The sequence below is a fragment of the Alligator sinensis genome, unplaced genomic scaffold, assembly GCF_000455745.1.
Source record: "Alligator sinensis unplaced genomic scaffold, ASM45574v1 scaffold417_1, whole genome shotgun sequence".
Taxonomy (NCBI): Eukaryota; Metazoa; Chordata; order Crocodylia; family Alligatoridae; genus Alligator; species Alligator sinensis.
In genome coordinates this window covers 441,348-468,616 of record NW_005842433.1, presented here as the reverse complement: position 1 = coordinate 468,616, position 27,269 = coordinate 441,348, and the positions used below count along the sequence as shown (strand labels likewise).

At 41.3% G+C, this 27,269-nt stretch overlaps 1 long non-coding RNA gene across 1 annotated transcript in view; it reads right to left on the bottom strand.

The window, feature by feature from the left end:
• Window positions 1–9,684: 9,684 nt before the first annotated feature.
• LOC102373655 overlaps window positions 9,685–27,269 on the bottom strand; it is an 87,276-nt gene continuing 69,691 nt past the window's right edge. Inside the window, exons 3-4 of the long non-coding RNA XR_324607.2 lie at window positions 24,701–24,878; window positions 9,685–10,043 (exon numbers count right to left, since the gene is read on the bottom strand). This is a non-coding gene — a long non-coding RNA (uncharacterized LOC102373655). The remainder of the gene's footprint in view (window positions 10,044–24,700; window positions 24,879–27,269) is intronic.

The following is a 27,269-nucleotide window of genomic DNA, read 5'->3' as shown; positions in this document are numbered from 1 at the left end:
TGAAGGAAAAGCAAGTCCACCACCTCTTCCAGGAAACACTTACAAATTTATTATTACCTTCTTGGGCTTTTGGTTGTAGCCATGTTGGTTTAAGGACATAGGCAGGCAAGGGTGTTTGGGTAGATGTGATATCTTTTATTAGACCAGCTGAGGAGTTGGAAAAGAGTTCTTTGCAAGCTTTTGGGTGCAATCACCCCTCTTCAGGCACAGGGAATCTGTGAGGTTCTGAGGCTCCAAGGAATTATGACCTTGGCTTTAACAGAAATGTGAGTTTATCCGTTGCACTTATTTTCATGTGCATTTGCCAGAAATTATAGTCAACTGAAGCTCGTTGTTTCAAGCTCAAAACAGTAGACTTTTTTTTAAAAACACATTTTTCTTCTACTGAAATAAACCTCAAATATGGACAAAGATGGTATCTTTTACCACGGCTTTAAAAGTCTTAGCTAAAACAATATGAAGTCTTTTGCCAAGAAATATATAGCTACTGATTTACCTACTTTCTAAAGAGTACCATCTTGCATAAAGATAGCTTTTCCCTCAGTTTTTTAGAAAGGTGAAGGAAAGGATGATTAAACCAGAAACAAAGTCTGTAATTAGCAATATAAATCTCTCAGTGATTTCAGTAGGTCGCGAAATTAACTGGTACAGACTTCGGACCCATCTGCTCTTTTGGCAACTACTGCCCTTTCTGAGGCTTCTGATTGGATCGCTCTAATCATATGATAGGTCTCCTGGAACTTATTTGTGTTCCCAAAGCTAAAGGCAGGCACAGTGATGAAACCCTGCATTTCTAAAATGCTAAAACATGTACCAGGAGTACAAAGCTCCCAGTAACTGCAGCACAGTGTCACACATTTTTATAACACTGCAGACCATTCCTAGGGCACATGAAGGGGAGAAAATGTAGGGATTTATTGTGTGCTGATGAACTGCAATGCAATGCTTTGCAATACTCAAATTCAGGATCATGTTATTGGGTTTAGAAAGAGGTGCTATTAGGTGTAGCCTATCTGGCTGCTACGCTGATGGAGGTAGGGGGCAATGCCCACAGGGGGGGCATCAGTGGTGCCAGTTCCAAAAGTTGCTGCTCAATTTTCATTCTGGCTAGAGGTTTGAAAGCCTCTTGGCAAAGCAGCAAGCAGATTGGAGTACAGAAAACAAGTAAACAGGAAAAAGAGGAAGAAATAGAATTATCTAGCTCTTTTTAAGCATTTAAGTATTGTTCTTGACAGGAAAATATCACAAAGCAATAAAATATTCTGTTGAATCAATTCTTGCCTATTATATGGTCAAGCAAGGGCTCAAAGGTCAAGTTGCCTTCAACTAAACCACATCTGACTTTCTCATTTTAAACATTTCCTTTGCTTCTCTGGCTATCATAAGTTCCTGTTATAATAACATGTCAATTGAAATGTTTACAATACATATTCCAAGCTGAATAATCAAAACAATTCATAGCACAAAATTCTAAGCTTTTCTTATCAGCCACTCAGATTTTATGGCTATTTTGTCTTGAAGCAGAATTTGGAATCTGTCAGATAGTCAAGATAGCAGGAACCAGCACAAATGTCCCACCAGAAACAATCCAGTGTAGTAGCTGGAATAGTGTTAGTTTACTTTCTTTGGTTTCAGTCTTCATGGACCTGAACGGCACAAGTTCTACTTTGTGTTTAAGTTTCAGACAAACCCAAGAAATAAAGCAAAATTAAACAGAAATCACTGGTTTCTCTAGCTTGTGTTGAAGCCATACAGAGCCATAAGTTCCATAAGCTTGGTATGCTAAAGGATAGCTCAGCCTACAGCCATGCAAATGGTTCATGAATAGTGGGGAAACTTCTGAGGAACATGATACAAGCTTTAAGTCTGTATACAGTTCCATTCAAAAAATGAGTTTCACATCATTTTTACTTCCTTTGCAATCATTTAACTCATCTCTAGTCACAAATAGTGTACTGAAAACTCAAAACTCCTATCAACTTTGGTGGCTTTAGGGACTAAACTAACATACACTGGTCAATGCAAAACATTTCAGAGATGGGATATAACAGGCAAGCGATCATTCTTCAGATCATTTGCACAGGGAGGAAAGGTTGAGAACTTGCCCTAAAAAGGAGGGACGATCACTAGCTGTGCTTTGCTTATGGAAGCCTGCAGAGCCATTGTGGCACTACCTCAGTTCTATTCAAGAAAGAAAATAAAAAGAAAGAGAATTAAAAAGATCTACTCTTTTTGAAAGCTCCCCTCATATTTTACTATTTCATTTGGGCTTTCCTCCCGTCTTTTCTTTCTTTCCCTTTCCATGTGCAAAACAATAGCAATAAACAATAGCAGAGCTATAATGGGGCTACCTCCCACTACCGTGTCTTGCATGTTATTTAATATTATTTAAGCACTAGGACAACACAAGGTCAGCATTACTGAACATTAACCTAGTGGGTCATTTACACCTGAGAGTAAACACACTTCACTGTTTATAACATAATATGTTATATAAATCTCAACTGATATTTTATAATAACAATAACTTATGACAGGCACTCCAGTGAAAAAGTTCCTAAAATGAGCAAATCAGATGTAGTTTTGTTGAACAGCATGGGGTTTTTTTTTTATATGTAGTCTTTTTTAAAATTATCTTGACATTGTTGACAATTTTCTTTTAAGCTTATAGCTTCTCAAAATGCCTACGTAAGAAGCTATTGTCATCCTTAGAGCTTTCTAAGACCCGGGTAGACAAAGCCTTGGGTGGGAGGATCTAGTTGGGGATGGTCCTGCTTTGAGCAGGGGGTTGAACTCACTAGATGGCCTCCTGAGGTCCTTTCCAAACCTATTTCCATGATTCTATGGAAATCAGTATCTTGGACCAAATCCAACCCTGATTTGACTCCATTTATTTATCTGGAGTTAACATCTCATGAATTTGACTCATTGCATTTACTTTGTGGGTTTTTTTTAAATATTCAGATGTACTTTATGATTAAAAATACAGTTTGAATCACACTTATATAGGCCAGGCTATGAAAGACTTCCTAATTCAAGATAGCATCTGTCTCTATAGTCCCATTGACTTCATTTGAGATTATTCATGTGATAACATTCTATTCAGGACATCAGAATATGGCCCTTTGGTTTCCATTTTGTTTTCAGTTGGTGCTACAGTCTAGGTTGCCTCAGGCTTAATATTGAACCTACATGTAAAGCCAGAGGAAAAGCCCCACTGAAACTTAAAGTGTGTTGGACAGAACATTATCTCTTATTCATTAAAAAGTTTCCAGGCACACACGTAAACAGCATATGCCCAGTTCAACCACTCCTCAGTACAGAGAGAATTAAGACATGCATCTTTGTTAGCTGTAGTGGCTATGCCTGTAGCATACCCATTTTTTTCTTCCCACTCCCTATGAAAAGTTCTAGAGTGATAGGAGTCTGTTTCAGGTATCCAGGTTGTAGCCATATTGGTCTAGAGGAAAAGGCAATCAGGACTCGTAGTAGAGATTATATCTTGTATTAGACCAACAAGATTTTTGCAAAAAAAATGTTTTTAATTGCAAGCTTTTGGGCACAAACACCCTTCATCAGGCATTGGGGAAAATATTGTAAAAGTTCTCCTGGGTAGAAATGAAAGGAGTCTGTTTGGATCAGTTCAACACCTAACAAACAAAATAAAAGCAAGTAAGTCTAGATCTTTTGCCTAGTACTTTTGCATAGGACTCTTCATCATAGAAAACATGCCTCTTTAGGCCCATTGCCATCATTTTCCATATTATTGGTATGATACCTTCAACAGTAAGACAGCATAATGCTATAAAATGCCAGCATGCATCTATGAACTAGATAGAACAGACTATAGACTGTAAATTGACAATAGCATGGTGAAGAGGCTAAAATACAAGAATTTGGATTGAAATAGATTAAAATGCATTAGTCTGGATTTATATTTGTGGATTGTACAACATCCTGCACCAGCACGACATACAACTCATCCATATGAAACTCATCAGCCAGCTGTTAGCTGGAAAAACGTCCATTTCTTTTTTAAAAATTCCATAATAGCAGAGAGCTCATCACTAATTTGACAAGGCTCTCACAACTGCCAAGATCATACAAAGAGACCAGAATCCCAGGAAATCTTTTGTGACCTGAAGATGCTGTTATCATTATCTGTACTCAGAAAGTCTTCTCAGAAAGCAATGGACACTTCCTAGGGAACCCTTTGGAAATGCACATCTAAGAGCTGTGTGTGTATATATGTGTATGACTTTATTTTTCTAGAGTGAAATTCTAGCAAATGGAACCTACAAACTAAAAAGTTTAACACTAGCATCTGAAAATAATTAATGATTCACCAATTTAATCATTAACAGTGCTGCTTAGAGGCAAACCTTCATTTTAGTCAGGAAGGAGTGAATGATCTTTATTTAACTTGCAAGTTTTGAACCAATGATAGTAGGTGTAGGTTAGTAAATGCTCAGTATTTCCAAAAATCTAGCCACTTTAATTTGGATGTTAATTATCGTTTTCAGTGTTTAACCTACATTTGAAAACGTTGGCCATACTTTCTATATACATACATTTAAAAGTACAGTCTCCACTGCATTCATGAAACTTCCTTCCTTAATCTAACCCAGCTTTTCAGGATCCTGCATCTGGTGATGTATGGGTTATTTTGTAATTTAAAAGTCCCCATCAGTATATGCCTGATGAATTTCTTCACTAATTCATGAGGTGCCTGCTCACTTCATCTCTTGTGTTGATAGCACAAAACCTGTATATGTGAACATGGCGACTCTCCTGATGCTTTCTGTGAACATAGTACAGTTCAAAAGAAACTTTGTTCGGAGTGGAGCTGATTTTCTTTCTTTCGCGCCACAACCATTGTTTAAGTGTCAAGGGAGCATCCCTCTCATCTCTCAGATTGATGGCATCGTCTAGGACTTCCCACATAGACAAGATAAACTAAAGGCTTCTGCAGACAGGTATGTAACTGTGGAGACAGCAACACTGCAGAAGAGGCCTCCTGATCAGAGGGAATGTTTGTCCCACAGTCAACTCTCTGGCATAGCGGTCACCTTTGACATGACTTGCTGAATAGGAGTTTGTTTTCTAATTTCCATGGTTCAGCCATAGGCCATGCAAAGTAAATACAAGTAAACGGGCAGCAGTGGGTTCAAAGGAACATAAGACAAGTATTCCCTCTCTTGGAAGACAGTTTGGGTAGTGTTCACATGTGAATCAATCTGTTTTGGGTCTTTGAAGTGATTTTGATTAAGAAGAGTGGGGCAGTGTATTGAAAATTGATGAGGTCAACAAAAGAGTACCTATCTCTCAGAACATACAACTACTCAGCCTGTAGGCCAGCCTGCCCATAAACTATGTTGCAATGATGCTAGGAGAGGATACAACATAAATGTATGTTCTCAATGAATCTGACAAGAAAGGAATACTTCCTCAGCCCGAGCAAGGAATGGCCAACCTGTTCTTTAACTCTTAAGGAAAATGGAAAGACTGGGAAAATCAGGGAAATTACAATAAATTTTAATGCCTGGATAACTGGGAAATTCCCAGAAGACTGAAAGGAAAACACACTGGAATCTTGCACTGCATGTATATAAATTTTTACCTGCAAGATGGCTTACAATCTATTGAAACTGTCTCCCATAGTGCTGGTTGGACCACAGTCTGAGAAGAGTTTTTTATGCTTGATAGGCACATTTAAAAGGACAATATTCTAGAAGAATATCCAACCCCCCAAAAATTAAAACACTAAATCGGATTTGCTTAACTTACAGCTATGCACTTTATTATTATCCTTTTTACTATTAAATATGTGTGGTAGAATATTACCTAGGAGCACCAGCCATCAGCGTTCCTTGTACTTTGGTGCTATACATACACTGAGCAAAAGAGTATAAACAGAGAATACAAATGTACAGTCCAACATCTTCTTCAGAAGCCATTACAGAGCTATGGCTTTGACCAAGGGTGCTAAAGATATGACCTGCAGGCCAGATCCAGCCCAAAGGACTGTCACCTGGACTGCAGGTTTCCTAGAAGTGCCAGGAATTTAGAGGCAGGAAGCATGGGGTTGGGGCCTGCTGATGAATTCCCAGCTACAGAGTCCTGTTGGGGATGCATGTGGGTGGTTAGGGGGTGAGTGACAGCTGAGTTAACCCCTGCACCACTGCTGCTATTTAGCCCTGCCACCACCAGCACTTCAGATTGAGCCCAGAAGGCTCCTTGTGGTCTGGATCCACCCTGCAAGAAATGACTCCATAGTCAGGATGTGGCCCAGGGGCCCAGGTCAGTTTGATAACCTTGACACCCCTAAGACCAGAAAGGGTGCATGATGCCAGGGGATACTTGGGCACCTAAATACCTTTATGGACCAAAATCCTATGTCCAAATCTAGAAAATCTCTAAACTTATTCAGTAGAGAAATGGAATCAAAGTGGATATGGAAGCAATTTCTAAATGGACATACAATACTTTTGCCATATAAATCAGTGTCAAAGCTATATAATAACTGGTTCCATTTTTTCAGTGTTTGCAGAATGCATTTCAATTGTAGTATCGATATACAATTTACTGCCATCATGTTTAAATTGCTAATAGGAAAGAGCTTATACCCTTTTATTTTGTTCCCAAGACTTAGGAAGTGTTGAGTTTATGCATATCTGAGTTAGCAAAATGTACACAGCTAGGGGGCTGAAAGAGAGCTGTGTTGCCTTCTTCTTCTTGTTAGTGTTTTAGTTAGTATTTGTGTAGCATCAACAACTTACTAGACATTGCACACTACACAGAAGGAAAGCAGTGCTATTCTCAAGTAGTTAAAATGAGCAGGAGTAGCAACAAATAGGAAAATTCCAATAAACACCAGGATGCCCTCCCTTGTGGACAGGTACTCAACTGTATTTTTTTATGGCTTCGACTGTTACGGAATCCTAGGATAGTTCTTGCAGAATCTGCAGCAATATATATATGTGTGTATATATATACACACACACACACACACACACACACACACACACATATATATATGTGTGTGTGTGTGTGTGTGTGTGTGTGTATTAGGAATAAATGTTCTCCAGTTTTGAATTAACACTAAAAAAGCATTCTTGGTAGGCTGCATCATCAAAAGCTTTCAATCTCTTTCATGCTCATTCTCTTCCTGGAAAAAAACCATTTCAGTTGCCCAGAAAGACAACTCTCTCATTAGGAAATTTGTTTTTACACATTGCTGGTACAGCTGATGTGATTCAGATTGCCAATGACATCGTATTGTTTCTGACTTCATATCACTCTATGAGCCATATCTACTGCACTAAGAAATTATGTTTTCATAATGTCTTTCACTGCTGTTGTCTTTGTAAAGGAATAACATATTACTATCACAAATTATTGGTACTGAATGTACTATAGTAACAATATTAATTGGTAGGAAATCACTTAATTTTAGGGTTTAGTGCTACTTCATAAGCAAATCATAATAAGTACCACCTGGCTGGGAAATCTATCTTGCGTGTACATGGGTGGGAAGGTTATAGCTCCCCCAGATAACATAGTTGTATTACCCACATACAAAACTTTTCCCCTAGTATTATACTGAGGTTATACAACCTTCTGCTGCCATGGCATTAGTTTCCCCAAGTTTTCGGTAGGATATGATTGAACGGGTATCACTCTTTTGGAATCAGTACAGTACTAATTCACTATCAAGGGTAAGAAACATTTGCTGATACAGAGGACATAGTTTGGAACAGAAAATATGCTGAAATCATGGGCACTGATGGTCAGTCTTTCTTGTGTTCTGTGTCTTGACCAAAGTACAGTTTAGCTAGTCACATTCTTGTTACTTAAAGAACACTTAATTTCCTGTGTTAAACTCATAAGCAGTAATGGGTGAGTATAGTGTATATACCGTTGTAAGTTTGTAAATTATTTTGGTAACTTTTAGGATGAAAAGAACATTATGGAGGTAATTAATAATTACCTCACACAAGATAGGTTCAATTTCAATCTATATTCACTGCAACTCCTACAAGTGCCAACATGAAAATTAAAATTTGTAAAGCAACATTACTACAAAAGTATATATCTTATACAAGGTTTCTTACATGTTACAAGAAGCAAAATATGTTTCTTACATGTGTCTTATACAAGGTTCAGAACACAAAATAGAACTTCCTGACATAGGAGGGCCTAAACAAATCACACAGAAGAGTTTTTGAAACCCCCATAATACTATTGATAACATTGAATTAGTTTATGTTTAGGTTGGCCTAGCTTTCCTCTCATTGAAATGGCATATTAAAGTAAGCAATCAGAATAAATGCTATCATTAGCTCCTACAGACAGGCAAAGGAGACAGATGATCTTCCTATGGACATTTTTATGACAGATATCATGGCAGGAATCGCAACCCAGAAACCTAATCACCTGATCTCTCAAAGTTCTGGCCAAATCTGCACTGGATTATTTTTGGCCTGCCTTTCTTTTAGTTTCCCTGGTCAACATCTGGTTCACTTTTCAGGATGCTGCATCTTGCAAATCTCACTAGAAACTGTTCAGCAATGTTTCAACTTGACACATATGTTTATGCTGCTATTCTTCTTCTGCTTCTTTCCTGTAAATGGAAACACTGGGGGCAGCTACACAAGTGCTTTACTGTGGAATTGACTAATTAGTTCCACAGTAAAGCATCACTGTCTACTAGGGTGACTACCTTTTCAAAATGGAAAGGTGGGACATATGCCCTCCTCCCAGCTCTACCCGCCCATCAAGCATGGCATGGCTGGAACAAAGGCAAGTGGGGGCCATGGGGGGCTAGGGAGGATGTGGTCTGCCTGCTGCAGGCTTGGGGCTCCCTGCCCCACTGCTGCCAGGCAGGGAGGGGGCACTTTGCCATGGTGGCATGGCTGGCATGGGGTTTCCAGGGGGAGGACAGCAGGGCAGAGAGCCATGACCCTGCAGTTGGCAGCCCATATCTGCCCCCACCCAGCGCACAAGTCTGGGGGGCATGTGCCAAACCCCTTCACTGAGAGTACATGCAGTAGTTGTGAGCTAGCCCCCTTGCCACCCTCTGGAATAGCCACCCATGGCTTCATCCAGCTCCCTGCCCCAGCCCCAGGCCCCATGAACCACTCTGGCTGGGCTGTACCCCCAGCCCCAGCCTTTCCCCTTTCCCCACTGCCTCCCTCCCGTCGGGGCCTCAATCTCACCCCCACCCCATTATGCCCCCTCCCCTCTCATAGACTTACCTGCAGGGAGCTACTCTCCACTGCTGCAAGGCTGTATTCCTGGCTATATGCATGTGTCCTGCTTCCCCAAGCCCCAAGCAGCAACTTGCTGGCTGGAACTCTGCCAGCCTGCAAGGGGAAACCCACCATTTCCAGCAGAAAATGGAAACCCCCAGATCCCTGCAGGATACTGGGAAACTAGGACAAATACTGTCCCAGAGTCATTCAGCCCAGGACTGGGACTTCAGTTTCACATCTTGGGACTGTCCCGCTCAATTAGGGGTGGGTGGTCACCTTACTGTCTACACGTGTGGGGCGATTAGGTTGGAGTAAACTAATGAACTCCACCATAGGATAGGACTGCCCATCTCAAGTACTATTCTACAGTGGAGTTATTTACTCCACCACAATACATGCATAGATGGTGAGCAGGGCTGGCTGGGGCAGGAGGGTGCTACAGTATAGAGGCTGTCTGCCAGCTAGGTGCTGTGGTCATGGGTGCATGTGTAAATGCTGCAACCAGAAGCAATAAACTGTGGCATGAACTGCACTGGAGTTTATTCAGGTACACTGATTTCATGTGTAGTTGCACCGACTGAAAAGCATTAATATTAATTAAGGAACAAAGAAAGGAAGCCTCAACAAGAGGAAAAAAGGGGGTGAGAAATGGATCATATTTTCTGTTTTGTACTCCCCATTGCCAGGCTCCAGCTCCTCCAATCGCCTATGTTGCCTTTGGTTGGTGTCTGGGTCATCAGTCAACCTCCATTCTTTTTGTGGGTACTTTCCTTTGTTCTTATAAGTTGCCTATGGGTTAGAAAGCACAAATTGACCTGAACCAAGGAATACTGCAGAAGTTTAAGACTATTTATATGGATGTTTGCTAGTACAGTGGCTACAGGTGACTGGGATATAGATAATCACATTGTAAAAGTATTCATAACATTTTGTTTCTTTCACCATCAATTCTTTCCAAACAAATCTAACCACTAGTCTCAGCCACATATCTGAAATACATCATTTGAAAACCAAGCCCTGCATTTGTATATAGCCATCATCTTTCACAGCAAGGACTCTGTTGACATCATTGATTGACACCAAAAAGGCTTAATGGCTTGGGGGTGGGAAGGGGAATAAGTCACAGTCCAAATTAGTGCAGCAGCTCTTGCAGCACGTTGAGCACAATGTAGTCTTTCTCTAACCTTGTCGTACATTGTGCTGCATGTTCCTTGATGACACTTAGTTTGGAGGACTTGGGTGGTGCAGAGTCGACAGCCTGGAACATTTCCCAGTATACTGCGACTGACATGTAAATCCCTGTTTGACCGCTGGCCCACGCATCTCTGGTGATGTGCATGTATCCTAACTCTGATTCCTTCTGGTTACACATATTGTTCTTGTTTGTGAAGTTTTACAAAAGTCTGAAAAAGCTCACTTGCTCTCTCTCTCTCTCTCTCTCTCTCTCTGTGCATGTGAACAAGTTGCCTAATGGGGATCAGGATTTATCCTCAGGTTTTCTTGATGATTTTTCATCTGCATTTGTACTGCAGCTGTATTATAGCGACTTCTAGAAAGCCTGGAGTTTCAGGTAAGTTGTTATCCTAGGTGATGAGAAAAAATAGGTGGGTATAAGCAAGATTGGGGGAGTAGTTTAAGGTAACGCTGAGACTATTACAGTTTGCATAATAAAGAACAGTCACAGAACTCAACCTGCAAAACTACTTACTGTCAAGTGTTATGCGGCAGTTAATAATTTCATACGTGTACTGCTGTCCACCATGTTTAGTGTAAGTGTGAAGAATTCACATGTGAATTCTCCCATGGGCTTATTCCTTTAAAGACAAGTGACCTACTCTATATCGGTTTTCATGCCACTGTTCTTTCACCAGCCCAGAGTCTGACTGGTTCTGAAGCCATGTACTTGTAAGACATCTGTTTTTCCTTCCTCAGAGTGATAGTTTCATGGCTCCACTAGCAGAAACACTTCATAGGATTCTCAGGCTCCCCTCAAGGTAGGTGGAGAGTGGCAGCTGTCTGAGTGTTCTGGAGGCAGTGACCATTGGGAGGGGGCTGAAGCGAGGTTGAGCTCGCTGTGAGAGGGGAAAAGGAGGTCCTTGGTTGAGGGAGCTAGCTGTGACCATGGGAGATCTTTACAGGAATAGTTATGAAAGATATGTCGTAGTCTGAACATAGTGTGAGGATGTTGTCAGTTTTCTTGTACCATACATTGTTGTCAAAGCAGTTGACCATTTTTTCTTTTTTATGCCTTTTGTTCTTCCTTGCAATAAACCCTTTTGTTTTCCTGTTACTTTTCCAAAGTGCCTGTGGTAAACCATGATTTCTGGGCAAATCCATAACCTGGGCATACCCATTCAATGGAGTGGGCAACCAATATAGGCTTACACAGCCCAGGGTGTATCTCTGGGAGCACCATGACTATGAGCACTGGAGGCTGCGGGGGCACAGCCAGATCCCTCATGTGGTGGCAGCACTGCTGGGAGCATGGTGGAGGCAAGTGGGGAGCTGCTGTAGGCAGCTGGAGCACTGTCAATGGCAGAGGGAGGGACAGTGAGTGCTGACCAGTGATCAGCAACCACCTGCAGACACCGCCCGCAAATGCTGCTGACAGTGTCGGTGCTGGTGGTGGGGGGTGGAGAGCAGTGACTGCCTGCAGGCACTGCCGACAGTGTTAGGGGCACCTTTTTTCAGGGGTTGCACGTGCACCTGCATGCACCCCCTACATGTCACCAGTGACCATGACACTCCAGAGTTTTGTCACAGGCACCATCACAGCCCATGTTTTTGGAGGTGAGTTACTCATTTTTTCCAAGCACAAAGCCCAACTTCCCTTCTTTGTCTTTGTTGTTCACTGCACAGACCTCACAAACAGGGCCCCAGTTCAAGATGAATTATTTTCCTTTGACTTCCTCCCTTCTCCACAAAATAGCTGTGGTGTTGACTGTGATAAGAGGAACTACCTAATTACTTCTGTCTATATAAATGTCATCCTCAAATTGGGTTCCTCTGTTCAAGGCCATCTCTATTTTAATGATTTGTTTATCTTGCAAAGAAATAGAGAAATAGGTATAGGAAGAGAAGAGACAAACCACAACACAGCACAAAGTGGGTAAAATAGTCTGTAAAATGAATATCCAAAGTGAGAACACTTGATTAATGACATTTGGGCAATATTGACTGTTCCCATACTTGAAGTGAAAGGCAAATCCCCTTAAATTTGATTCAAATAGGATCAGTTCTGAATATATAGGTAGGACAGATCATGTGTCTGTGAATGCAGTTTTTATGATCCTAATTTACAGTCTAAATTTATTCATGACCAGCTTACGCTGACTTGCTCCTGTGCCAGCATTGTCTTGTAGCTTAAATCTATCATTTTCCCTTTCTGGTGTTCTTCTCCCTTTCTCAGCCTTTATTTGCCTACTGAAAACAAGCCAAGTTCTTCTAGTCTTCACTTGTAAGATAGGCTTTCCATTGCTTGACTGTCTTAGTATCAATTCTCTGTACGTGTTCTTTTCTGAACATGACTAAAATTGTACTTGTATTCCAGATAAATTTTCACCGGGGCCTTGAATAATGCCACTATTACTTCCTTGAAATACCTCACCTGCCTTACCTTTTTCAGTTGCCATTTAACGGGTAGCTCATAGTCATTTTGTGATCAACTAATACACCAAGATCTTTCTCCTCCTCAAGCATTTTCAAGTGATGCCCACACAGGGCGCATCAACACGTGCACCGTTACTGCACAGTAACTTAGGTTATTGCTCAGTAACCAAAAATTACTGTTCAGTATGGGTGAGCATCTACACATGTACACCTGTACTGTGCAGTAACTATAGTGACTTACGCCGACTTCGGCTTAAATTTGCTACCTGCATGATGCAGGTAGCAAATTTATGCCCAAGTAGTTACTGTGCAGTAAGGCACATGTAGATGCCTTACTGCACAGTAACCCTATTTGTATGAACTGACTTGAGACTTACTTTAGTCCCAAGTCAGTCCACACACAGCGTTACTGCACATGTAGATGCCGGCATAGAAGCTGTTTACTGTGCAGTAAATACACATGCAGGCACACCCACAAACATTCTTCCTGTTAGTCTCCAGTGATCTTAGTGCAATTATATTTCGTTCCATTTCTATAACTCCCAGCCTCAGGGTCACCCAATTCTTCTTGCATGATATTCCAAATCTTCTTTGTGGTGCATCTACACACGTGCCTTACTGTGGAGTTGACTAATTAGCTTTACAGTAAAGACTCACTGGGTGCATCTACATGTGCACTTTAATGCACATTACCCTATTTTAATAAGCATTATAGCGTAACTAAAAAAAAACCCCATGGGTGCCTCTATATGAGTGTGGAGGCTACTCTGACACACTGTAATTACAGCATGTTGGAACAGACCCAGTTAATCAAATCTGCAGGAGCATGGCAATTGCCATGTTCCAGCAGCTTCCTGCATCTCATGTCTCAGTATCCCCACACTTAAAAATGGTGGCAGGGGCACTTAAACTAAACCAGCACCATTTTTAAGCATGGGGATGCTGATACATAAGACACAGGAGGCTGCTAGAGCATGGTAATTGCCATGCTTCAGCAGACTTGATTAATCGAGCCTGCGTTGACATGCTGGAATTCCAGCATGCTGAAGCAGTGTCTGTGCTCATGTATAGGTGCCTGAAGTGCTCAGTGCTATATAATTAACGCACATTAAAACAGGCACTTTAAGTGCACTTTAAGTGTCACTTTAGTGCACTTTAAGTGTCACTTAAAAACTGTGCTCTTTTCTTAGTACCTCACAATGGAGGTACTAGATTAAATACGCATTAACTAAAATGCATTAATGCACATGTAGATACTCCCACTATCTACACCTGTATTAGGGTGAAGTAAATTAATTAACTCTGCCATAAGATAGATTCATAGATGTTAGGGTCGGAAGGAACCTCAATAGATCATCGAGTCCAACCCCCTGCATAGGCAGGAAAGAGCCCTGGGTCTAGATGACCCCAGCTAGATGCCTATCCAACCTTCTCTTGAAGACCCCCAGGGTAGGGGAGAGCACCACCTCCCTTGGGAGCCTGTTCCAGACCTTGGCCACTGTAACTGTGAAGAAGTTCTTCCTAATGTCCAGTCTAAATCTGCTCTCTGCTAGCTTATGGCCATTATTTCTTGTAACCCCTGGGGGCGCCTTGGTGAATAAAACCTTACCAATTCCCTTCTGTGCCCCCGTGATGAACATATAGGCAGCCACAAGGTCGCCTCTCAACCTTCTCTTGTGGAGGCTGAAAAGGCCCAGGTTCTCTAGTCTCTCCTCGTAGGGCTTGGCCTGCAAGCCCTTAACCACACGAGTGGCCCTTCTCTGGACCCTCTCCAGGTTATCCGCATCCCTCTTGAAGTGCGGTGCCCAGAACTGCACACAGTACTCCAACTGCGGTCTGACCAGCACCCAAAAGAGGGGAAGTATCACCTCTTTGGATCTATTCGTCATGCATCTGCTGATGCATGATAAAGTGCCATTAGCTTTTCTGATGGCTTCGTCACACTGCCGACTCATGTTCATCTTGGAGTCCACTAGGACTCCAAGGTCCCTTTCCACTTCTGTGCCACCCAGCAGGTCATTTCCTAGGCAGTAGGTATGCTGGACATTTTTCTTCCCTAGGTGCAGCACTTTGCATTTCTCCTTGTTGAATTGCATTCTGTTGTTTTCTGCCCACTTGTCCAACCTGTCCAGGTCTGCTTGCAGCTGTTCCCTGTCCTCTGGTGTGTCCACTTCTCCCCACAGTTTTGTGTCATCTGCAAACTTGGACAGAGTACACTTCACTCTCTCATCCAAGTCGCTGATGAAGACATTAAAGAGTATCGGTCCAAGGACCGAGCCCTGCGGGACCCCACTGCCCACACCCTTCCAGGTTGAAACCGACCCATCCACCACGACTCTCTGGGTGCGACCCTCTAGCCAATTCGCCACCCACCGGACTGTGGAGTCATCCAAGTCACAGCCTCTTAACTTGTTCACCAGTATGGGGTGGGATACCATATTGAAGGCCTTCCTGAAGTCTAAGTATACGACATCCACCCCTACTCCTGTGATAGTACTGTCAGGGAAAGTATTATCTTATGGCAGAGTGATTTATTGTGCAGAAACGCACATGTGAATGGTAACTTGGCGGAGCAGCCCTAGGCTGGCAGCAGGCGCAGGGGGTCAGTTATACGGCTCTGCAGTTTTGACACTCTCATACCCGAGCCATCCCTCTGCTGCTTGGCACCACCACCTGGAGCCCAGAGCCGACCCCCTAAGCCTGCTGCCAGCCTGGAGCTGCTCCTCCTTGGCTCAAACTACATTCCCAGGTGCATATGAAGGTGCTGCACCCAGGAGCAGCTGACTCTGGCACAAACTGTGCCAGAGTTTATTGAGCCTCATTAAGAGCTCATGTAGATGCACCCGGCATTATTTCTCAGCAGCAAATTTTGTCAATGCATCTCTACTTTGTGTCATGGTCATTATATTAAATAATATTATTGTGGCAGGCTGCAGTGGGGTGCGGTACCAGAGGCTCCAGCCCAGATGCAAGTGGTAATGCTAATTACAGGATGCTCAAGAGGACAGGGCCAGCTGAGGGAGCTAATTAGCGGCCATAGGAAATTAAAAGTCTCCCAGGGAGGGGAAGCCAGAGAAATAGACTATAAGACATAGATGGAATGACAGTGGCTTGGCCAGCAGCTGCAATACCAGACCAGGGACTCTAGGATCTGTGAAGAGACCTAGGTTCTCCGAGACTGGGAGCAGCAGCACCACGGGCAGAGAACTGAGTCACAGCCAACTTGAGAGGACAGACTGCAGTGAGGAAGGAGCAGCAGCAAGCCAGAGGCAACTTTTCAGGGGTTGAAGAAGACTCCGACCTGTAAGTTAACCCTTTATGGACCGTGTTTGGGTCAGAGTTGAGGACTAACTGATATAGGAGGGGCCTGCGTGACAGGCATGCCCTGGGAATATGGACTGTATCATGTTTGAAGACTGTCAAAACTAGCAAAAACCCCAAATCTACGACAGTTATCATAATAGATATTACATGGTATAGGAACCAATGCATGGTAAGCCTCATCTGCCTCCAGTTCGATAGTCTTTTGGCACAACAGGAATAATTTCTGCCAGTTGCTTGCTCACATTTCCTTTGTCATAACCTAACTGAGGTCTGGAATGATTAAGTCCATTGCATGTCCCTTGTCTGGAAGTCAGGATATCAGCTTGGTACATCTCTTATATTGTATCAATTTTCCATTTACCTCCATTTTGTTAACTTGTTTCTTCAAATTTTGTTCAAAACTTTGAATACTGTTGGAATAAGGCTAACAGGTCTGTGGTTGCTTTGTGTGATTTTTCTGCCCTTTCTTAGCTACATTTGCTGTTCTTCAGTAAGATTGTAACATCACATAAAAATCCTTGCTATTAGACCTGTAATGTCCTGTGCAGGTTTTTTTCCAGTTCTCAGATGGAGAGTATCTGGCTTCTCTCACTTGAGTACATCAACCTCCTTGAGTTTCTTTACACCTCAGAGGTGGCTATTTCATTTTTATGTCTTTATTACTATTAGCTACCTTGCCCTATGCTCAACATTAAAGTATTCCTTCTGTACTTAGAACATTCCTAGACTGTCTTGGTAAGACTGAAGAAGTTTTTGCTGTTTGTTTTAATTTCCATTGCAAAGTCTAACTTAACTGTACTTTTGGAAATCATTTCCTTATTCATAGACTTACTGACTTCTAAGATATATCTTTCTTTTTCTGATCAACCATGTTTTCCATTCCTTGTCCCTTTGTTTACTCCCAACTTTCTTTTTGAAGTGGTTATTCCTTCTGTTAAACAGTCAATAATTTTCAAATTCTGGAGACCAGGAGAAAGAGCAAATCACCCTACCTTAGACTTCATTGACTCACCTGTGGTCAGAGCTGGCCTTTAGGGAAAATGGTGTCTTGGGTGAGCTTGTATTTTGGTAGCGCCCCCCACATTTCAGAAATAAAACTGCAATCTCAAAAGTTTTTTGTTTTTTTTTATAATTTACTAAAAAAAATTCAGAAGAGGCAATGACACAAACTTCAATTCAATTAAATTCAATTTTATTCAAATAATAAATGATATGTCATAAAAATAACATTATAGATAAATGACAAATAAATGAAAAGAAATTAAACACTAAACTAATAAATAACAATAATAAATAAAAAACTTTGTTCACCAAGATTGCAAGACTCAAGGTGACTGCATGCCAGAAACTCTGATATTGCTCATGACGGGTCTATAGTTTGAGCCACAGCATGGTCAATAAATAGGATGGTCAGCAAAGATAGTCTGTCATCTCTCATGGTTGATCACAAATATGTTTTTATGAGCTTCAACTTTGAGAAGCTCTATTCTCTGCTTGCCACAGATACAGGCATGTTTAACAGGATCCTGAGTGCTATCCATGTTTCTGGGAAGTTGTCATGAAGTTCACTGTTGTACATAAATTGTAGAATTTGTGGAAGTAGACTTTGGAGACAGCCAGTTTCTTTGCAGTTCTTCACATTTGTAGCAGACCTGATGCTTTTTAGGATGCCTATGTGAGGTTGGTTTAAACACTAGACCAACCCCAAGATTTTCAGCTATGCCCTTAGCTGTTGTCAGACCGCCTTCATACCTGACTTCCCTGTAGCTTACAAAATAGTCATGACAGGCCTGTATCAAGCTTGTGGCTGCAACAATGTTGAAGTTTTTATTGCTTTGCATGCTTTTGCTCATCACATTGACTTGAAAAAGGATATCGTACCACACCATAATGAAGATAAGAAACTTGAATTTAGTGAATTGATGTGCCAGAATGAACACTCCATGATGGATACCAGTGTGTGCTTGCTCTGATTCAGTCAATGCGATGAGGGCATTGTGTACTTCAGTTGTTTGGTAGTGAACAGTTTTAACGTTTTCCATTCTGCACTCCCAGCATGTTTTGCGTACTGGCTTAACAGTGACATTGACGTGATCTGTGAGAATCTCCAATGATGAACACAAGCAGAGAACAGAACATTGATTTTTGGCAGAATGCCCAAGAGGGACTTGGACTCCATGGAAGATGGTGCAGCATCTACCACCATGAGATTGGGTGAGTAGCATCCACGTGGAATGAAAAATGCTCTTGAGTATTGATTAAGGATTTTTGCCTTTACACTCTTCTTTTTCCCTTTCATATTTGCATCATTGTCATAACCCTGGCCCCAGCAGTCTCTGAGATTTATGTCACGTTCAGGTGTTCCTGAATGGTTACTTTGCCATTCAAAGTGTGAAAGACCTCTTTTCAGAATAGCTCACGTCTGGTGTGCAGTTCAGTATCTTGGAGTAGTACTCCTCAACCTTTTAAGAATGTGTTGCAGCACTTCCTTCACTAGTAATTCAATGATCTTATTCTGGATTACTTTTCTGTGGTAGTGATCCTTCACCTTCTTGTAAAGTATGCATGGCAAATGTTCCTTCATTAGTTCATCGTACTTTCCTAGTAACTCCACCAAATCCAGGAAGTTCCTATTGTTCTCCATGAAGAACCTGTCAGATGAGCCTTGAAAAGCCATATTATTTTTAGAAAGAAAGTGTTATTGTCGTGACCCTCTCTAAAATGTTCTCCAAATGTGTTTTTTTTTCTCATGTTTTCGCACATTAAAGCTCCATGTTAATTCAATTACCCTGTTCTTTTATTTTATTCAATCCATGTTAGGCCAGAATTGAAATGACTAGGTGACTTTTCATGACACACAAGAATCTGAGATGTACTTCCAATCATTTGACCCTTCAAATACTAGGGATGATTTTGGATTCAAATCAAAGAGCTTGCAGTGAAGCAGAAAAGCTTGTCAGTGGACTTAGAATAAAGCAACCAGCGACATTTCAGAATTTTGCCATTTTTCAAGATTTCTGCATAAAAATGTCATAGAAAAATGGTGATTCTGCTCATCCAGAGGAAAATCCATGTTCTTTACTTGTGGTGGACCATTGGTTACTAGCAAATCTTGAGTTTTGGGCATTAGATTAGGCCATCAGAAATGGTATCACCAATGCCTATAATGGAAATTGTTTCATCTCTGTCACAAGTGGCGCCATCATTATTCTGGTCCAGATGAAGAATTTCTGTTTTGTTTGAGTGTCTCTGTTTCTCTTGCAATGCTTCTTGGACATTGAATTGTGGATTATCTATGCATTTTTCATCTGATATCTCCACTATGACCATCTCACTATTACTGCGCACACTGTCATTCTTCTTAGGTACTTGCAACATTTTGTCTTTTTCCAAGTTTAATGGATGGTGAAAATTAAAATGAGCATCTCAGCACACCACTGCACTTGCTTGCAAACACTTGCACTTACTTGCAGAATGTGCACATGTTTGCACATGCTCGCACACCCTGGCGTATGCTTGCACACCTTTGCACATGCTTGCAAGGGTCACGGCTAGTGAAAAATTGAAACGAGTGTCCGAGCTCTGACCCTGTTTCTGCCGCTACTGCTGCTGTTGCTGCAGATGCTGGTGCTGAGCAATTGTCCCCCTCCCCTGAATGTTGCAGTTCTGGCATGTATTATTGTTCAGGCAACTAAGGGAGTTATTGGCCTGTTTAATGACCCATTGTTTTTTACTTCACAGGTGTTAACAATCATCTCCCTTACCTTCCTGAACAATAATACCAGAGCTTCACCATGCTACGCCGCCTCCACCTCTGCCTGTAGAGCTGCTTTGCTGCCAGTGCCCCCTGACCACTGTGCCCTTGTGGTCACCCATGCTGCCCACCCTGAAGGCTGGCTCTGCCTGTAGTTCGCATTAACTCCCCTTAAAGAATGAATATCTTAAGTACTGTAAGTGCTAGGGGTGTGTGAAATGGGCTGTATTTGATTCAGATTCGGCCCGAATCGGGGACAGTGATTAGATTGATTTGGATCACTGTCCCCGATTCAATTCGGGTGAATCCAAATTTGAAGATTTGATGCTGATTCAGAGAATCAGCGATTTGGCCATAGACATAGCTTTAAATGTTTTTTCTACATACCTCGAGGTACCAGGTGTGGCTCATGAATGCTGCGATGCTCGGGCGGATGGAGCATCCCACAGGAGTGCGGGGTTCCTCCCCCGTGTGCTTGGCGGTGAACCTGGAAGTGGACCAGAAGTACTTCTGGTCACTTCTGGGTCTGCCAGAGAGTGCGCTGAGCCCCCTCACCCCGCACCCTTCTGGCTCAGCAATTGGCCATGGGGGGACCCTGCGTGCCCTCCAGACCCAGGAAGCATCCCTGTGGGATGCTCCATCCACCCCATCATTGCAGCATTCATGAGCTGCCTGGTTCCTTGAGGTATGTAGAAAAAACATTTAGAGCTGTGTCTATGTCCAAATCACCGAACCTTTCCAAATCTCTCTGAATCAATTCAGCGGGTTCTGATTTGATTCAGAGAGATTTAAGGGTCTCTTGATTTGTTTAGGAGATTCGGCCACCGAACCGGGCCGAATCTCCGCCGAATTGAATCAGGGATCAAAGCTTTGCACAGCCCTAGTAAGTGCTACTTTTTTCCCCATCCATGTCGAGTAAAGTTACTTCAGTGGATGTCTTGTCAACAAGGAAAAGTTCATTCTGATATAGTTCATAAAGCTGTCGTCATTTTGATGGGGATGGAAAATGAGACAGAGTAAAGAACAACTCATGTGTCAGTAACAGCTACACGGATATGTAACAGAAGCAGTCAGATTGACTTTATTAATGGATCATATTTTTAGTTCTAAGAGCTCTTCCCACAAGCCGTTCTTATTTATCTACTGGTTACCTCAGTATTTTGAAATATTCAACCATTGCTTCGGGTTAATCCTAGAACAAAGTGAATGCACATAAGCAAATACAATTTTTCAATGAGTTTTAAGACATGCTTACGTCCAGATTATGGATATTAGAATTTTTCATTAGTCAGTGACTTTGAGTTTTTATACTCATTGAGTGATCACAAACAACTAACTGCAACTATTCAGTTCTCAGTGATTAAATCAATCTGTGACAGTAAGTCATGATCGGTCACATAAGTCACACAGTATTTTTTCCATTTTCTGATTAGCTGAATGACTCTGATTTTTATCCTCAGGACTAGGGTTTGATTTACCAATTGGGATGTTGAATCTCTCCTGACAAGGCAAAATTTGAAGGGATGCAGCAAGATACATGCAAAATTAGGAAAATTTAGAACACTGTACATTTTTGTATTTTTGAGACTTTGAAAGTTTTGCCAATGCAGGACTTCTAGGACAGAAGGGTTGCTAAAAGATTTGCTGATTGGATGTAGAGTTGAATTTCTTCTATGATATTCATACAAAATAATTGGGTGCTGTGCAAATAATCCTATTTCTGAAGGAAAGAAGAGCAGCTGGGTGCCTAATTTAATTATCTGGGTCTGGAGGACTTTATTGTCTTCCCGGGTTATTAAGCACTGTTGCATCCTAAGTAAAATATATGAAACCTTGTGCAAATACTTAAATATTTAAGCCTAAAGTTCACTTTCTGCAAAATGTATGCACCTAAAACTTGATCATTCACAACTGTGTTAAAAATGAGTAAAATAAGGACTTGAGTAAGATCATTTTTAAGTTCCATGGAATGTTTCGAGGGATGTTTTTGGGGTATGCTCTCAGCTGTAACCAGCAAACAAAGCCCTTGCATTGTCCCATACATTCCTACTTAAGGAAATCCATTTCAACCATGAGGGAAATAATATATTTGGATAACATATTTTTAATTTTTGCTTCTATTTAAATATTATAGGAAGGGTACAATTTAGCTACAAACTGAGATTTAAAGAGCTATGTGGAGACACAAAGGGTTCATTGTTAGTGGAGCTATCTGTCATGCAGGAAGGCTGTCATAGAAGCCAAGAAAAGGAAAACAATGAAGCACCACAGTTATGGTACAGAAAGAGACTTTAACTCACCTTAGGCCTACTCAGCTTTAGCCTTCTATGTTGGACCACCTGCCAGGAAATATGTGGCAGGCTGACCCACCCCACTCTAAATCACTTCTGAGAGGTAGGACTTCATATAAAATGAGATGGACTATGGGCTTGGTAAAGAAAGAGGAGAGATTTATAACCATATTTTTCTCTTTTGAAAATGTAAATGGCATGTTGGACAAAATAAAAGGGGGTTCACAGAAAGGGGTGATCCTATGCATGACCAGTTCAATATTCAGAACTTAGTGGACGAATAGCATAAGTATATAAATTAAAGGAAGTTATTGTTTTGTAAGGTAAAAGTTAGAAACATGAAGGGCACTCTTGTGCTTCCATAGGTCTTCAAAAGAGTTTATATCCCTTAAAAGGAACAGTAACAATAATCTCCCATGCAATGGTGTGTGGCTGGTGTTTTAACAGGCTATCTTTTCAAGGAGGGAGGAGAATGAATCACAATATATTGCTTCTGTAGTCTCTAGGAGCAGCTTCATTAGATTCAACTCTCAACCGGGTGTGAGGATAAAAGAAGCTTTAGGATTTTTTCTAAAACAATATTTGATAAATGAAGTGGCTGATATATGCTTAGAACTGTAAAAAAACCTCAGGATTTTTTCAGGGATAGTTGTGTACTTCCTCTGTATCTTAGTAGTGTGTCAGATTGCAATTTGCTTTCATTTAATTCTGCGAATAACATTTTTGCCTGGTGGACAGGAATTAATGTGCATATTGTGCTCTGAAATTGCAGTCACAGCCTTAGGAGCTACTGTACTTAGCACATTGCCTGAATGCATTGAGCCAGATCCTCATCTAGTGTAAAGAAGTCAATTCAAGTTAATGGGGCTATACCAGTTTACCTCAGCTGAGATATCTGACTCACTGTCTTTAAAAATATGGTATAAAAAAATCTGTGGTAAACAACTGAAGCTCTGCTTAAGCAGTCCCAATAAGTTAGCTCCTTATTCTTTATCAGTGGAGTCTCCACACAAAGAAAACATGGACAAGGGAAATTTGCACAGCATTTAACTTAGGTCAAAAAAACAAGTAATTTGTTAAGTGGCAAGGGCACCAACGCGTGCCATGTCACGCTGGATTTTCTTTAAAAATAAAAAAAATAACAAAGTTAAACTTTCAGTCAACCTGAAAATATTCGCTTTTTATGGGGCAGTGCGGAACGAATGGGACAGCAAATCTTTCTTCAGTGGGTCCATTTTCAGAGACTGAAAAGCTCTATAGTGAGAGTGCGAAGAGAAGGAAGAGGAGGGGTTGCAGAGGAAGAGAGATGGGAAGATGGTGTGAGAAAAGAAAGAAAGAAGTGGGGGAAGGGAAGCACTGTGATAAATACAGTATTTATCAGAATACAATATTATCAGAAACATGAAAAGGTGTACCAGGCATAGAGATGAAACCTGACAGCTCGCATGATTATCCCTGTATAATATGTGCTGGTGATTGTAAAGGAAGGCTTTAAAGAACATACAACCGTAAAAAAGAAAAAAAAGTAAGACTGAAATGAGATGGACTCCAAAAGAAGAGACATAAACATTGTCACATGAAATGATCCACAGCACTGAAAAGAAAATTCCCAGTATCTATGTTTCAACAGAGCAACTAACAGGGATCGGATGAAATGCTGAATGTCAGAGGGCTTCTCTACGTTTCCCAAGATTAGTGTACTCTCAAGTTTTAGCTCACACTTGTAAAATGCTTCCAGATATGTGTGTCAAGTGCAAACAACTTTACTTATTAATAGTTAATGTTTGGGCATTATTGAATCATTCTTTTAATGAACACTTTCTAAAAAAGGGGCTCTGACAAATCTGGGTAATAAATTATCATTTCAATTAACAAACATACATTAACAATGTTTGCTCCTATCTGGTCACTGCTCTCTGCTGTGAAATACTTCACATGACTCTCTGGCTCAAAACATTTTTCCAAAGATGCATTCCCATTCTTTTTTGGCATGTTTCCATGATTTCAATGGACTTTTTTCCTTTTTGTTTTGTGTTACTTCTTCCTGTTACCACTCCTGGATAGCAGATCTCCATTCTCTCACCAGACATTTCCATTTACTTATTTTTACTAAGTTCCCTCTTTCTCTTTCCGCATGCAAATTCAGATTAATATGCTCCAACTATCATCTACCTAATTTATCATCTGTGTGAATGCACAGTTATTCTACTGGGTTTTTTTCATTAATAAGAAATGATTTAACATAGGCACATATATTCTCTATTTTTGTACAATGCTTTTGAACTGTCATTTTTCTCAATAATTAATAACCAAAATAATAGAGTAAAACGATATGCTACTTGTGATCTCTCTCTCTCTCTCTCTCAAGCACACATACAGAAAAAGCAGGAATGTTAGATAGTTTTGACCTCCAGTGTCCGCACAATGAGCAATGGACAATATAGAAGGTTGGCTGCTTCTATACAGACCTACTTTTGTGTTCTTGTCCGGGGCTTGATCCTTGCAGCCCTGCACACTCAGTAGATGCCAGGGAGATAGATGTGATCTGTTAGCCTCATCCAGAGCCAGCAGCTGAGCCACTTTCACACAGGCAGGCAGGTATGGCAATGCCTGGGTAACAGATGAGAACACATGGGGAGCTCTTGACTATGGAGAATGAAAAATCAAAAGAAACCATATTGGACACAGATACAAAAGGAGTCCCCTGTTCCTTTTCTATCCTCCCTTGTTCCTTTTCTCCTCTTCCTACTAAGCTGTAATGAATGTGGAAAACTGCTTTCCCCCTCAAAGTATTTGAGTACATATAGAGTCCAGATGCTCTCCTATGCAAATACTTCCACCCGTTCACTGTCTGGCAGCACGGCACGTTAACACTTCTGTGCTGCCCTTCTCTTTCCATGCTGTGCTGAGGGGGAAAAAATTACTTCAAATATATAATTATTCTCAAAGGACAGTTTTACATACTATATACTACATTTTGATTCAGAACATCTGAGGGCACAAAACAACAATTAACATGTTTCTGATGTTAATACAGTTAATACAATTGCCACCTCCTGAAAAAAAAGTTAGGTCAAATTCTGTAATGGTTTATACTCAAAATTCTGCCTGAAATCAAGGCAAGTTACATTCTCATAAACAGAGTCTGAATTTGTCCCAGTGAGAATATGTAAAAGTTTTATTATAAGGCAGGGTGGGGGACAGGGATGAGAACTTATTGCAAGTGAACTTTAATTCATTGTTTTGTGATATGCTGACTCACTGACTGTTTTGCATAGTCTGTCCCATATAAATTGTATCTGAAATGCTTTTGAGCATTAGGTAATATAGAAACTCATGATGACTGATATTACATAGTATCGCCACACAAGGCTTCTGAAGATTATTTTTATAGCCAAAAAGAAAATAAGAAGATTGATATGTCCTCTATTTTGCTTTCTTTAAGTAGCATGCCTTAGCCTAGCTAAGCCTATTATGTTTTTGGGTAAAAGTGAACACATTTACAGAGTTTTTATTGTGCATTATAATTTCAAATTATTTTTTTAGTTATTTATAATTGCTCTGTTTATGAATGTGTCTGTGATTGAACTTATTCTTCTCTCTAAGAGCTGTCTCTGCACAAGGCTCTTACCTCAGCATCTTGTAGACTACTCTTGTCTTTTTGATTACTGAACACCTTAGGACCAAATTCTGGTCCTAATTAGAGTTTTGCCATGAATTTCCATTGGGTCTGTATTTAATATTTTTCCTCTATTGAACAAACATCACTCCATCAGATCAATGTATGAAAGCTTGTCAGACTTCTCTCCTAACCATGCAGTTGGTCAAATAAAAGGTATCACAAAATAACCCTTTTTAATAGACAAAGGGTTATCAAGGAGGGGGAAAATTAAAGCTTCTTGGTTAAAAAAAACAAGGCATAAGTCACTAATGTGAATGTAAAGTGTGTAACAGCAGATGAAACAAGGGTACAGTCTGTAGAGCTGTGGTGTTTCAGGACCTACCTAATTGATGGTGGCTGCCCGCTGTTTTCGTGGGCAGAACACAGTACCTAGCAGCCGTTTCATGAATGCAGCGTGATCCTGCCCCCTCCCGCCCGCCCCACACACACACCTTTGATTGGTCAAGGGACCCAGTGGCCCAGCCCCTCACTGATGATTGGCTGTGAGGGCTGTCTATCCTGCAGCCCCACCCTCTGCTGCCAATTGGTGAAGAGGGGTAGGCCCACATGACAGGCTGCCCTTGCAGGCAATCGGCGATGAGGGGTTGCCCTGGTGGGCTGCCACAGTGCCCTGAGAATTGCTGGCTCTGTCTGGGGAGCCGGCCTTTTATTTTCCATAGATTTTTTCCCCTCCAGCAGATGTTATGGGTTTCGTGGGCATTGCATGGAATCCGTGAAATTATTATTTAGGTAAGTCCCTAGTGATGTCTATTCATTTGGACTGAAACTCCCAGGGAACAGAGGGCAAGGAAAAAGGAAGAGGAAGCTTGAGGCTGAAGTAAGGGGGAGAGAGAGCAGCGTGCACATGGAACTTGGTCAGCCTTACACGAAGGAGTGCGCAGCCAAGCTGGAGATCTCACTGGCTTGGTTAGCAAGGACTGTGGACTGGAGGAGCTGGACTCAGACTTGGGGGCAACTGCAGGCTGCTGTTTGAGCACTCCAGGGACTAAAGTCTTGTTTGGGAGCACCTCCAGAGGTGTGGCTGAGTGTATGTTATTATGTTTCTTTCGTTTTTACCTGTTCTCTCCCTTTGGCCTGTTGACTTGTGACCCTATCCTCTATGACTTTCTATATAAAAGTGGGAACTCTCCCTTACTACTTGTGCCAATTTCTGGGGCTGCAGGGCTGGCGCATCACTATAGCATTCAGTTCCGGCCTCATTGGTTACTGCTCCAAAGGAAAACCTCAGAAATATTTCACAGTAATACCTCTATTCTCCTGTGTATAGGCTTTATTATCCAGTTCAACTTTTTTAATGGGAATGATATTCTATCCCTACATTTTTGATCAATTAGAATCATCGTTTGCCTTAATCT